The following is a 13362-nucleotide window of genomic DNA, read 5'->3' as shown; positions in this document are numbered from 1 at the left end:
TGGACGTTCGTGACATTTCAAAACAGTTCAAATCATTTTGGTGATTAGCGGCACGAGAAAAATTTCATTTGTTTTTCATAGGTGAGTTGACTACAATATTTTATAATGACCCTGTACTTGTGATATATGTCAGAAACAGTTTGTAATGAAACATTATTATTTGGCGCATAAATTGACGCATGACAGTGATCGGTGCAGCTTGGCTAATGTCTGGAATGCACTCAAAACGTAGGTTTATGTATTCGGCGAGCTTTGACTTGTGTAATCTCATGATATGGTACAAAGTTAGTATTAATTTTTATTTATTTATTTATTAGGGAGAGTGCGTACGACCAAACCAAAAATTTTGAAATTGGAAATGCTAGTCTTTTATTTATTTTTGATGTAAGTTTTGTAAATACGTTTGAGTTGATGTGTTTTGTTTAATAAACTAGACTGATGAAGCGAGGGGTGTTTTTCTGGGGGGGATAATCAGTGTTTTTGAGTTCCAGATGTCACTGATAAAAATTTTAGTGCTTTAACTTGTATTGTGGGTTGCCTATACAAAATCTACTTATGGAAGCATTATAAACAAAAAAGTGTATGGTTAAAATTTCAAATTTCTTGGAACAATAATGCCGCATAATTTTTTAAATTAAACATAAAGAGAAGTTCTGCAAACAAGCGATGTCGAAGACGTAGGGTGTAGCTTAATTATTTTTTATTAAACGTGATTGTCACTGACACAAATTCAGGTTAAACTGATTAAACTGCACCCTACGTCTTTCACATCTTTTGTTTACAGATGTTTTCCGTATGTCGAGTCTGTCTAAAAAATCATACGGTATTTAATAAAATTACCACCAGCCAGTGGATAAAGGATGAACAGACGACAGACAAACGGAAACGGGACCTACTTTTTCTCATTCTAGGAGCAATGAAGTGTCGACAAAACATGAACTTTGTTATTTGGCAATTGGGTCTAGAATATCTAGAATAGCTGGTTTTGGTTTATTGGTTTTTCGAAGTTGATTAAAAAACAGTGATTCAAGATTCAACGAAAAAATACTGTGTTTTGATATAAATTATTTTGTATTATTTTTTATTTTATTATACCGGAATAGTGGGTGACTATTAATGGTTGTAATTTTTTTGTCTAACTGGCAACGAAAAATTGAAAAATTTCTCACTGAAAAAAAGATTATAAAATCAGAACATTACAAAACCGAAAAATTGAAAAAATAAGATAAAATCCCCAAACCAAAAATTGTAACATCCAACTTTTCGATTTTTGAGTTTCTCAATTTTTATTATTTCGATTTTTCAGTTATTCGTTTTTTCAATTTTTCAAGTTTTTTTAGGTTTTTCAAAGTTTTTATTTTGAACTTTTCCTTTTTTCATTTTTGATTTTTCAGTACATATTATTTCTATAAAATCGGCACATTAAAAAGTCGAAAAAATGTAAAAAAGAAAATAAAAAAGGGGAAACGAAAAATTGATAATCGAAAATTTGAAGAATGAAAAATTGAAAAATCGAAAAAGCGAAAAGTTGAAACACTGAAGAATCGGGAAACTTAAAAATCGAAAAAAAAAATGAATCGAAAAATTGGAAAACCCAAAAATTATAAAGTCGAAAAATTGTTAAGACAAAGTTCGAACAACTGAAAAATTAAATATCGAAAAATTGAAAATCCAATAAATGAAAAAGTTTTAAAATCTAGTAAATGAAAAATGGAAACATTCTAAAATGGTACATTTGAAAATCAAAAAATTGAAGAAATAAAGAAAGTAAAAGACGCAAACGAAAAATTGCAAATGAAAATTTGAAGAAATGTAAAACTAAAGAAACGAACATTTGAAAATTAAAAATAGAAAAATCGAAAAGTCGAATACATGAAAAAAATATTTGAAAAATGGAAAAAATTTAAAATCCTAACATTGAAGCAGGGAAATTGCAAAATCAAAAAATTAAACATTCAAGACTTGGAAAATCGAAAAACTGAAAATTTTTAAAATGGAAATGCATTTCGTAAAATTAAACATGAAACAAAAGAAAAGTTTTAAATCCAAAAATTGAAGAAACAAATATGTAATTGAAAATATCGAAAAATTGAAAAAATAAAATCGGAAAAAATGGAATAAATGAAAAAGTTTTAAAATCTAATAACTGAAAAATGGAAAAATTCTAAAATGGTACAATTGAAAAAAAAAATGAAGAAATAAAGAAAATAAAAGACGTGAACGAAAAATTGCAATCGAAAATTTGAAGAAATGTAAAACTGAAGAAACAAAAATTTGAAAATTAAAAATAGAAAATTGAAAAGTCGAATACATGAAAAAAATATTTCAAAAATGGAAAAATTCTAAAATCGTAAAATCGAAACGGTGAAATTGCATACAGAAAAAATGCAAAATTTAAAAATGGAAATGCATTACGTAAAATTAAAAAAGAAAGAAATGAAAAACAGATAATACAAAAATTGAAGAAACAAATAATTGAAAATATCGAAAAATTTTAAAAAATAGTAACTGAAAAATGGAAAAATTCTAAAATGGTGCAATTGAAAAATCAAAAAATTGAAGAAATAAAGAAAATAAAAGACGTGAACGAAAAATTGCAATCGAAAATTTGAAGAAATATGAAATTGAAGAAACGAAAATTTGAAAATTACAAATAGAAAAATCAAAAAGTCGAATGCATGAAAAAAATATTTGAAAAATGGAAAAATTCTAAAATCCTAAAATTGAAACAATGAAATTGCAAACAGAGAAATTGCAAAATCTAAAAATTGAAACATCCAAAAGTTGGAAAATCAAAAAACTGAAAAATTTAAAAATGAAAATACATTTCGTAAAATTAAACAAGAAAGAAATGAAAAACAGATAATCTAAAAATTGTAGGAACAAATAATTGAAAATATCGAAAAATTTTAAAAATAAAAATCGGAAAAAATCGAAAAATCGAATAAATGAAAAAGTTTTAAAATCTAGTAACTGAAAAATGGAAAAATTCTAACATGGTGCAATTGAAAATTCAAAAAATTTAAGAAATAAAGAAAATAAAAGATGTGAACCAAAAATTGCAATCGAAAATTTGAAGAAATGTGAAATTGAAGAAACGAAAATTTGAAAATTACAAATAGAAAAATCGAAAAGTCGAATACATGAAAAAAATATTTGAAAAATGGAAACATTCTAAAATCCTAAAATTGAAACAATGAAATTGCAAACAGAAAAATTGCAAAATAAAAATTGAAACATCCAAAAGTAGGAAAATCAAAAAACTGAAAAATTTAAAAATGGAAATGCATTTCGTAGAATTAAACAAAAAAGAAATGAAAAACAGATCATCCAAAAACTGAAGAAACAAATAATTGAAAATATCGAAAAATTTTAAAAATAAAAATCGGAAAAAATTGAAAAATTGAAAAATCGAATAAATGAAAAAGTTTTAAAATCTAGTAACTGAAAAATAGAAAAATTCTAAAATGGTGCAATTGAAAAATAAAAAAATTGAAGAAATAAAAAAAAAATAAAAGACGTGAACGAAATACTGCAATCGAAAATTTGAAGAAATCTGAAATTGAAGAAACGAAAATTTGAAAATTATAAACAGAAAAATCGAAAAGTCGAATACATGAAAGAATATTTCAAACATGGAAAAATTCTAAAATCCTAAAATTGAAACAATGAAATTGCAAACAGACAAATTGCAAAATCTAAAAATTGAAAGATCCAAAAGTTGGAAAATCGAACTACTGAAAAATTTAAAAATGGAAATGCATTTCGTAAAATTAAACAAGAAAGAAATGAAAAACAGATAATCCAAAAATTGTAGAAACAAATAATTGAAAATATCGAAAAATTTTAAAAATATAAATCGGAAAAAATCGAAAAACTGAAAAATCGAATAAATGAAAAAGTTTTAAAATCTAATAACTGAAAAATGGAAAAATTCTAAAATGATGTAATTGAAACATCAAAAAATTGAAGAAATAAAGAAAATAAAAAACGTGAACGAAAAACTGCAATCGAAAATTTGAAGAAATCTGAAATTGAAGAAACGAAAATTTGAAAATTATAAATAGAAAAATCGAAAAGTCGAATACATGAAAAAAATATTTCAAACATGGAAAAATTCTAAAATCCTAAAATTGAAACAATGAAATTGCAAACAGAAAAATTGCAAAATCTAAAAATTGAAAGATCCAAAAGTTGGAAAATCGAAAAACTGAAAAATTTAAAAATGGAAATGCATTTCGTAAAATTAAACAACAAAGAAATGATAAACAGATAATCCAAAAATTGAAGAAACAAATAATTGAAAATATCGAAAAATTTAAAAAATAAAAATCGGAAAAAATCGAAAAATTGAAACATCGAATAAATGAAAAAGTTTTAAAATCTAGTAACTGAAAAATGGAAAAATGCTAAAATGGTACAATTGATAAATCAGAAAATTGAAGAAATGAAGAAAGTAAAAGACGTGAACGAAAAATTGCAATCGAAAATTTGAAAAAATGTAAAACTGAAGAAACAAAAATTTGAAAATTCTAAATAGAATAGTCGAAAAGTCGAATACATGAAAAAAATATTTGAAAAATGGAAAAATTCTAAAATACTAAAATTGAAAGAGTGAAATTGCAAAATCTAAAAAGTGAAACATCCAAAAGTTGGAAAATCGAAAAACTGAAAAATTTTAAAATGGAAATGTATTTCGTAAAATTAAACAAGAAACAAATGAAAAACTGAAAATCCAAAAATTGAAGACACAAATAATTGAAAAAATCGAAAAATTGTAAAAAAGAAAGAAAATAAAAAACCAAAACGAAAAATTATTATCGAAAATTTGAAGAAATGAAAAATCCAAGAGTCGAGAAACTGAAAAATTAAAAATCGAAAAATTGGGAAGTCGAATAAATGAAATAGCTTTAAAATGCAATAATTGAAAATCGTAAAATTGAAAAAGTGAAAAAATTTTTGAAATAAGGTTATTACATATTTAAAATAAAAACTAAAAAATTACAAATCAAAAATTGAAGAAACGAAAAATTGAAACATCATGAAATTAAAATTTATAGAAGCATAATAAACAAGAAGTGTACGGTTAAAATTTCAAATTTATAGTTCCAGAGATAATATAGTCTAATAGGAATATAGAACAATAATACCGTATAATTTATTAAATTTAACATAAAGAGAAGTTCTGCAAACAAGCGATGTCGAAGACGTAGGGTGTAGCTTAATTATTTTTTATTAAACGTCATTGTCATTGACACAAATTGAGGTTAAACTGATCAAACTGCGCCCTACGTCTTTCACATCTTTTGTTTACAGATGTTTCCCGTATGTCCAGTCTGTCTAAAAAATCATACGGTATTTAATAAAATTATCAACAACCACTGGATAAAGGATGAACAGACGACAGACAAACGGAAACGGGACCTACTTTTCTCATTCTAGGAGCAATGAAGTGTCGACAAAACATGAACTTTGTTATTTGGCAATTGGGTCTAGAATATCTAGAATAGCTGGTTTTGGTTTATTGGTTTTTCGAAGTTGATTAAAAAACAGTGATTCAAGATTCGACGAAAAAATACTGTGTTTTGATATAAATTATTTTGTATTATTTTTGATTTTATTATACCGGAATAGTGGGTGACTATTAATGGTTGTAATTTTTTTGTCTAACTGGCAACGAAAAATTGAAAAATTTCTCACTGAAAAAAAGATTATAAAATCAGAACATTACAAAACCGAAAAATTGAAAAAATAAGATAAAATCCCCAAACCAAAAATTGTAACATCCAACTTTTCGATTTTTGAGTTTCTCAATTTTTATTATTTCGATTTTTCAGTTATTCGTTTTTTCAATTTTTCAAGTTTTTTTAGGTTTTTCGAAGTTTTTATTTTGAACTTTTGATTTTTTCATTTTTGATTTTTCAGTACATATTATTTCTATAAAATCGGCACATTAAAAAGTCGAAAAATTCTAAAAAAGAAAATAAAAAAAAGGAAACGAAAAATTGATAATCGAAAATTTGAAGAATGAAAAATCGAAAAAGCGAAAAATCGGGAAACTTAAAAATCGAAAAAAAAAATCAATCGAAAAATTGGAAAACCCAAAAATTATAAAGTCGAAAAATTGTTAAGACTGAAAGTTCGAACAATTGAAAAATTAAATATCGAAAAATTGAAAATCCAATAAATGAAAAAGTTTTAAAATCTAGTAAATGAAAAATGGAAACATTCTAAACTGGTACAATTGAAAATCAAAAAATTGAAGAAATAGAGAAAGTAAAAGACGCAAACGAAAATTTGAAGAAATGTAAAACTGAAGAAACGAAAATTTGAAAATTACAAATAGAAAAAACGAAAAGTCGAATACATGAAAAAAATTTTTGAAAAATGAAAAAATTCTAAAATCCTAAAATTGAAACAATGAAATTGCAAACAGAAAAATTGCAAAATCAAAAAATTGCAACATTCAAAAGTTGGAAAATCGAAAAACTGAAAAATTTAAGAATGGAAATGCATTACGTAAAATTAAAAAAGAAAGAAATGAAAAACTGAAAATCCAAAAATTGAAAATATCGAAAAATTTAAAAAATAGTAAGTGAAAAATGGAAAAATTCTAAAATGGTACAATTGAAAAATCAAAAAATTGAAGAAATATCAAACTGAAGAAACGAAAATTTGAAAATTACAAACAGAAAAATCGAAAAGTCGAATACATGAAAAAAATATTGGAAAAATGGAAAAATTCTAAAATCCTAAAATTGAAACAATGAAATTCCAAACAGAAAAAATGCAAAATTTAAAAATTGAAACATCCAAAAGTTGGAAAACTGAAAAATTTAAAAATGGAAATGCATTTCGTAAAATTAAACAAGAAAGAAATGAAAAACAGATAATCCAAAAATTGTAGCAACAAATAATTGAAAATTTCGAAAAATTTTAAAAATAAAAATCGGAACAAATCGAAAAATTGAAAAATCAAACAAATGAAAAATTTGTAAGTTTAATAACTGAAAAATGGAAAAATTCTAAAATGGTACAATTGAAAATTTGAAGAAATGTAAAACTGAAGAAACGAAAATTTGAAAATTACAAATACAAAATTGAAAAGTAGAGTACATGAAAAAAATATTTCAAAAATGGAAAAATTCTACAATCCTAAAATTGAAACAATGAAATTGCAAACAGAAAAATTGCAGAATCTAAAAATTGAAACATCCAAAAGTTGGAAAATCGAAAAACTGAAAAATTTAAAAATGGAAATGCATTACGTAAAATTAAAAAAGAAAGAAATGAAAAACAGATAATCCAAAAGTTGAAGAAACAAATAATTGAAAATATTGAAAAATTTAAAAAATAGTAACTGAAAAATGGAAAAATTCTAAAATGGTACAATTGAAAAATCAGAAAATTGAAGAAATAAAGAAAATAAAAGACGTGAACGAAAAATTTCAATCGAAAATTTGAAGAAATGTGAAACTGAAGAAACGAAAATTTGAAAATTACAAATAGAAAAATCAAAAAGTCGAATACATGAAAAAAATATTTGAAAAATGGAAAAATTCTAAAATTCTAAAATTGAAACATCCAAAAGTTGGAAAACTGAAAAATTTATAAAAAGAAAATGCATTTCGTAAAATTAAACAAGAAAGAAATGAAAAACAGATAATCCAAAAATTGTAGGAACAAATAATTGAAAATATCGAAAAATTTTAAAAATAAAAATCGGAAAATATCGATAAATTGAAAAATCGAACAAATGAAAAAGTTTGTAAGTTTAATAATTGAAAAATGGAAAAATTCTAAAATGGTACAATTGAAAATTTGAAGAAATGTAAAACTGAAGAAACGAAAATTTGAAAATTACAAATAGAAAATTGAGAAGTCGAATGAAAAATGAAAAATATATTTGAAAAATGGAAAAATTCTACAATCCTAAAATTGAAACAATGAAATTCCAAACAGAAAAATTGCAAAATCTAAAAATTGAAACATCCAAAAGTTGGAAAATCGAAAAACTGAAAAATTTAAAAATGGAAATGCATTTCGTAAAATTAAACAAAAAGAAATGAAAAACAGATAATCCAAAAATTGAAGAAACAAATAATTGAAAATATCGAAAAATTTAAAAATGGAAATGCATTACGTAAAATTAAAAAAGAAAGAAATGAAAAACAGATAATCCAAAAATTATAGAAATAAGTAATTGAAAATATCGAAAAATTTAAAAATAAAAATGGGAAAAAAATCGAAAAATTGAAAAAGTAACTGAAAAATGGAAAAACTCTAAAATGGCAAAACTGAAAAATCAAAAAATTGAAGAAATAAAGAAAATAAAAGACGTGAACGAAAAACTGCAATCGAAAATTTGAAGAAATGTGAAACTGAAGAAACGAAAATTTGAAAATTTCAAATAGAAAAATCAAAAAGTCGAATACATGAAAAAAATATTTGAAAAATGGAAAAATTCTAAAATTCTAAAATTGAAACAATGAAATTGCAAACAGAAAAATTGCAAAATCTATAAATTGAAACATCCAAAAATTGGAAAATCAAAAAAGTGAAAAATTTAAAAATGAAAATACATTTCGTAAAATTAAACAAGAAAGAAATGAAAAACAGATAATCCAAAAATTGTAGGAACAAATAATTGAAAATATCGAAACATTTTACAAATAAAAATCGGAAAAAATCGAAAAAATGAAAAAGTTTTAAAATCTAGTAACTCAAAAATGGAAAAATTCTAAAATGGTGCAATTGAAAAATCAAAAAATTTAAGAAATAAAGAAAATAAAAGATGTGAACCAAAAATTGCAATCGAAAATTTGAAGAAATGTGAAATTGAAGAAACGAAAATTTGAAAATTACAAATAGAAAATTGAGAAGTCGAATACATGAAAAAAATATTTGAAAAATGGAAAAATTCTACAATCCTAAAATTGAAACAATGAAATTCCAAACAGAAAAATTGCAAAATCTAAAAATTGAAACATCCAAAAGTTGGAAAATCGAAAAACTGAAAAATTTAAAAATGGAAATGCATTTCGTAAAATTAAACAAGAAAGAAATGAAAAACAGATAATCCAAAAATTGTAGAAATAAGTAATTGAAAATATCGAAAAATTTAAAAATAAAAATGGGAAAAAAAATCGAAAAATTGAAAAAGTAACTGAAAAATGGAAAAACTCTAAATGGCAAAACTGAAAAATCAAAAAATTGAAGAAATAAAGAAAATAAAAGACGAGGAGAAAATAAACCCCAGCGTTATTTTTAATAATCTACAAGAGTTTAATCAAAACGGTTTCAACGGGTATAGTAATAATATATACCCGACGAATTTATTGAACGGGAACACTAGCAACGTAGTCGCCACCCCTAACATCATTTGTAATTCCACAGTAGAACCCTCAACTGTAAATTTAAACGTTTTGAACCAAGACCTGAACCAACAACAAACACAAAATTTCCCTAGAAGCCTACCAACCAACAACTTTCCAACCAACATAGTGACGAGTCAGCCGAAAATCGCCCCTCCAGCCGACGACTTACAGAACTCTCAGGTCAACAATCAAATCATAAAAACGCACGTGTGTGAGATCTGTCAGAAGAGCTTCAAGCGGAGAGAACACTTGTACCAGCACGTGAAACTCCATACGGGGTTTCGGCCGTACACGTGTGAGAACTGCAACAAGAGTTTCATGAGGAAGGAGCACCTGTTGAGACACATGACCTCGCACAGTGGTCAGAAAAACTTCACCTGTAATATTTGCGATAAGAGTTTTTCGAGGAACGATAATTTGTTGAAGCATAAAAAGACTCACGATAAGCAGGCTAGTTATACTTGTGATATATGTCAGAAACAGTTTGTAATGAAACATTATTATTTGGCGCACAAATTGACGCATGACAGTGATCGGTGCAGCTTGGCTAATGTCTGGAATGCACTCAAAACGTAGGTTTATGTATTCGGCGAGCTTTGACTTGTGTAATCTCATGATATGGTACAAAGTTAGTATTAATTTTTATTTATTTATTTATTAGGGAGAGTGCGTACGACCAAACCAAAAATTCTGAAATTGGAAATGCTAGTCTTTTATTTATTTTTGATGTAAGTTTTGTAAATACGTTTGAGTTGATGTGTTTTGTTTAATAAACTAGACTGATGAAGCGAGGGGTGTTTTTCTGGGGGGGATAATCAGTGATAAAAATTTTAGTGTTTTAACTTGTATTGTGGGTTGCCTATACCAAATCTACTTATGGAAGCATTATAAACAAAAAAGTGTATGGTTAAAATTTCAAGTTTCTTAAAACAATAATGCCGTATAATTTTTTAAATTTAACATAAAGACAAGTTCTGCAAACAAGCGATGTCAAAGACGTAGGGTGTAACTTAATTATTTTTTATTAAACGTCATTGTCATTGACACAAATTGAGGTTAAACTAATTAAACTACGCCCTACGTCTTTCACATCTTTTGTTTACAGATGTCTCCCGTATGTCCAGCCTGTCTAAAAAATCATACGGTATTTAATAAAATTACCAACAGCCACTGGATAAAGGATGAACAGAGAACAGACGATAGACAAACGGAAACGGGACCTACTTTTTCTTATTCTACGAGCAATGATGTGTCAACAAAACATGAAGTTAGTTATTTGGCAATTGGGTCTAGAATATCTAGAATAGCTGGTTTTGGTTTATTGGTTTTTCGACGTTGATAAAAACAGTGATTCAAGATTCGACGAAAAATACTGTGTTTTGATATAAATTATTTTGTATTATTTTTGATTTTATTATACCGGAATCCTGGGTGACCATTAATGATGGTGATTTTTTATCTCGTTGGCAACGTATTTAGAATTTTATGATGGCATACCTGATTATCAGAAAAAAAAAATCCAAAATTGTCAAAACTGAAAAGTAAAATTTTTAAAAAAAGTATAATTATTATTACATATTAAAATGATTGCTACAACTGCAACTCAGAAATTGAAGAAACGAAAAAATGAATAAGTTCTCACTGAAAAAAGAAAGATTATAAAAACAGAACATTACAAAACCGAAAAATTGAAAAAATAAAAAGATAAAATCCCCAAACCAAAAATTGTAAATCGAAAAACTGGAGGAATGAAAAGTTGAAAACTCGAACAACTGAAACATTGAAATTTTCGATTTTGTACATTTCGATTTTTCCGTTTTTCGTTTCTTCAATTTTTCAAGTTTTTTTTAGCTTTTTAAAAGTTTTTATTTTGAACTTTTCTTTTTTCATTTTTGATTTTTCAGTATTATTATTTTTATAAAATCGGCACATTAAAAAGTCGAAAAATTGTAAAAAAGAAAATAAAAAAGAGGAAACGAAAAATGGATAACCGAAAATTTGAAGAAATGGAAAATTAAAAAATTTGAAAAATTGAAAAATCGAAAAGGGAAAAATTGAAACACTGAAGAACTAAAAATCGGGAAACTTAAAAATCGAAAAAATAAATGAATTGAAAAATTGGAAAACTCAAAAATTGTAAAGTCGAAAAATTGTTAAGACTGAATGTTTGAACAATTGAAAAATTAAATAACGAAAAATTAAAAATTAAAAATCGGAAACAAATCGAAAAATTGAAAAAACCAATAAATGAAAAAGTTTTAAAATCTAGTAACTGAAAAATTTTAAAGTGGTACAATTGAAAAATCAAAAAAATTAAAAAATTAATAACAAAAAAAATTAAACATTCTAAAGTGGGAAAATCGAAAATCTGAAAAATTTTAAAATGGAAATGCATTTCGTAAAATTAAACAAGAAAGAAATGAAAGACAGATAATCCAAAAATTGTAGAAACAAATAACTGAAAATATCGAAAAATTTTAAAAGTAAAAATCGGAAAAAATCGAAAAATTGAAAAATCGAATGAATGAAAAAGTTTTAAAATCTAATAACTCAAAAATTAAACAAGAAACAAAAGAAAAATTGAAAATCCAAAAATTAAAGAAACAAATAATTGAAAATATCGAAAAATTTTAACAATAAAATTCGGAAAAAATCGAATAAATGAAAAAGTTTGTAAGTCTAATGACTGAAAAATGAAAAAATCCTAAAATAGTACAATTGAAAATTTGAAGAAATGTAAAACTGAAGAAACGAAAATTTTAAAATTACAAATAGAAAAATCGAAAAGTCGAATACAGGAAAAAAATATTTGAAAAATGGAAAAATTCTAAAATCCTAAAATTGAAACAAAATTGCAAAATCTAAAAATTGAAATATCCAAAAGTTGGGAAATCGAAAAACTGAAAAATTTAAAAATGGAAATGCATTTCGTAAAATTAAACAAGAAACAAAAGAAAAATTGAAAATCCAAAAATTGAAGAAACAAATAATTGAAAATATCGAAAAATTTTAAAAATAAAAATCGGAAAAAATCGAATAAATGAAAAAGTTTGTAAGTCTAATGACTGAAAAATGAAAAAATCCTAAAATAGTACAATTGAAAATTTGAAGAAATGTAAAACTGAAGAAACGAAAATTTTAAAATTACAAATAGAAAAATCGAAAAGTCGAATACAGGAAAAAAATATTTGAAAAATGGAAAAATTCTAAAATCCTAAAATTGAAACAAAATTGCAAAATCTAAAAATTGAAATATCCAAAAGTTGGGAAATCGAAAAACTGAAAAATTTAAAAATGGAAATGCATTTCGTAAAATTAAACAAGAAACAAAAGAAAAATTGAAAATCCAAAAATTGAAGAAACAAATAATTGAAAATATCGAAAAATTTTAAAAATAAAAATCGGAAAAAATCGAATAAATGAAAAAGTTTGTAAGTCTAATGACTGAAAAATGAAAAAATCCTAAAATAGTACAATTGAAAATTTGAAGAAATGTGAAATTGAAGAAACGAAAATTAGAAAATTACAAATAGAACAATCGAAAAGTCGAATACATGAAAAAAATATTTGAAAAATGGAAAAATTCTAAAATCCTACAATTGAAACAATGAAATTGCAAACAGAAAAATTGCAAAATCTAAAAATTGAAACATCCAAAAGTTGGAAAATCGAAAAACTGAAAAATTTAAAAATGGAAATGCATTTCGTAAAATTAAACAAGAAAGAAATGAAAAACAGATAATCCAAAAATTGTAGAAACAAATAACTGAAAATATCGAAAAATTTTAAAAATAAAAATCGGAAAAAATCGAAAAATTGAAAAATCCACTAAATGAAAAAGTTTTAAAATCTAGTAACTGAAAAATGGAAAAATTCTAAAATGGTGCAATTGAAAAATCAAAAAATTGAAGAAATAAAGAAAATAAAAGACGTGAACGAAAAACTGCAATCGAAAATTTGAAGAAATATGAAATTGAAGAAACGA

This window comes from Zophobas morio, unplaced genomic scaffold (assembly GCF_036711695.1).
Source record: "Zophobas morio isolate AGI-343-1 ecotype UQ-CSIRO unplaced genomic scaffold, CSIRO_AGI_Zmor_V1 ptg000030l, whole genome shotgun sequence".
NCBI lineage: Eukaryota > Metazoa > Arthropoda > Insecta > Coleoptera > Tenebrionidae > Zophobas > Zophobas morio.
Note: the sequence above shows the minus strand (reverse complement) of the source record.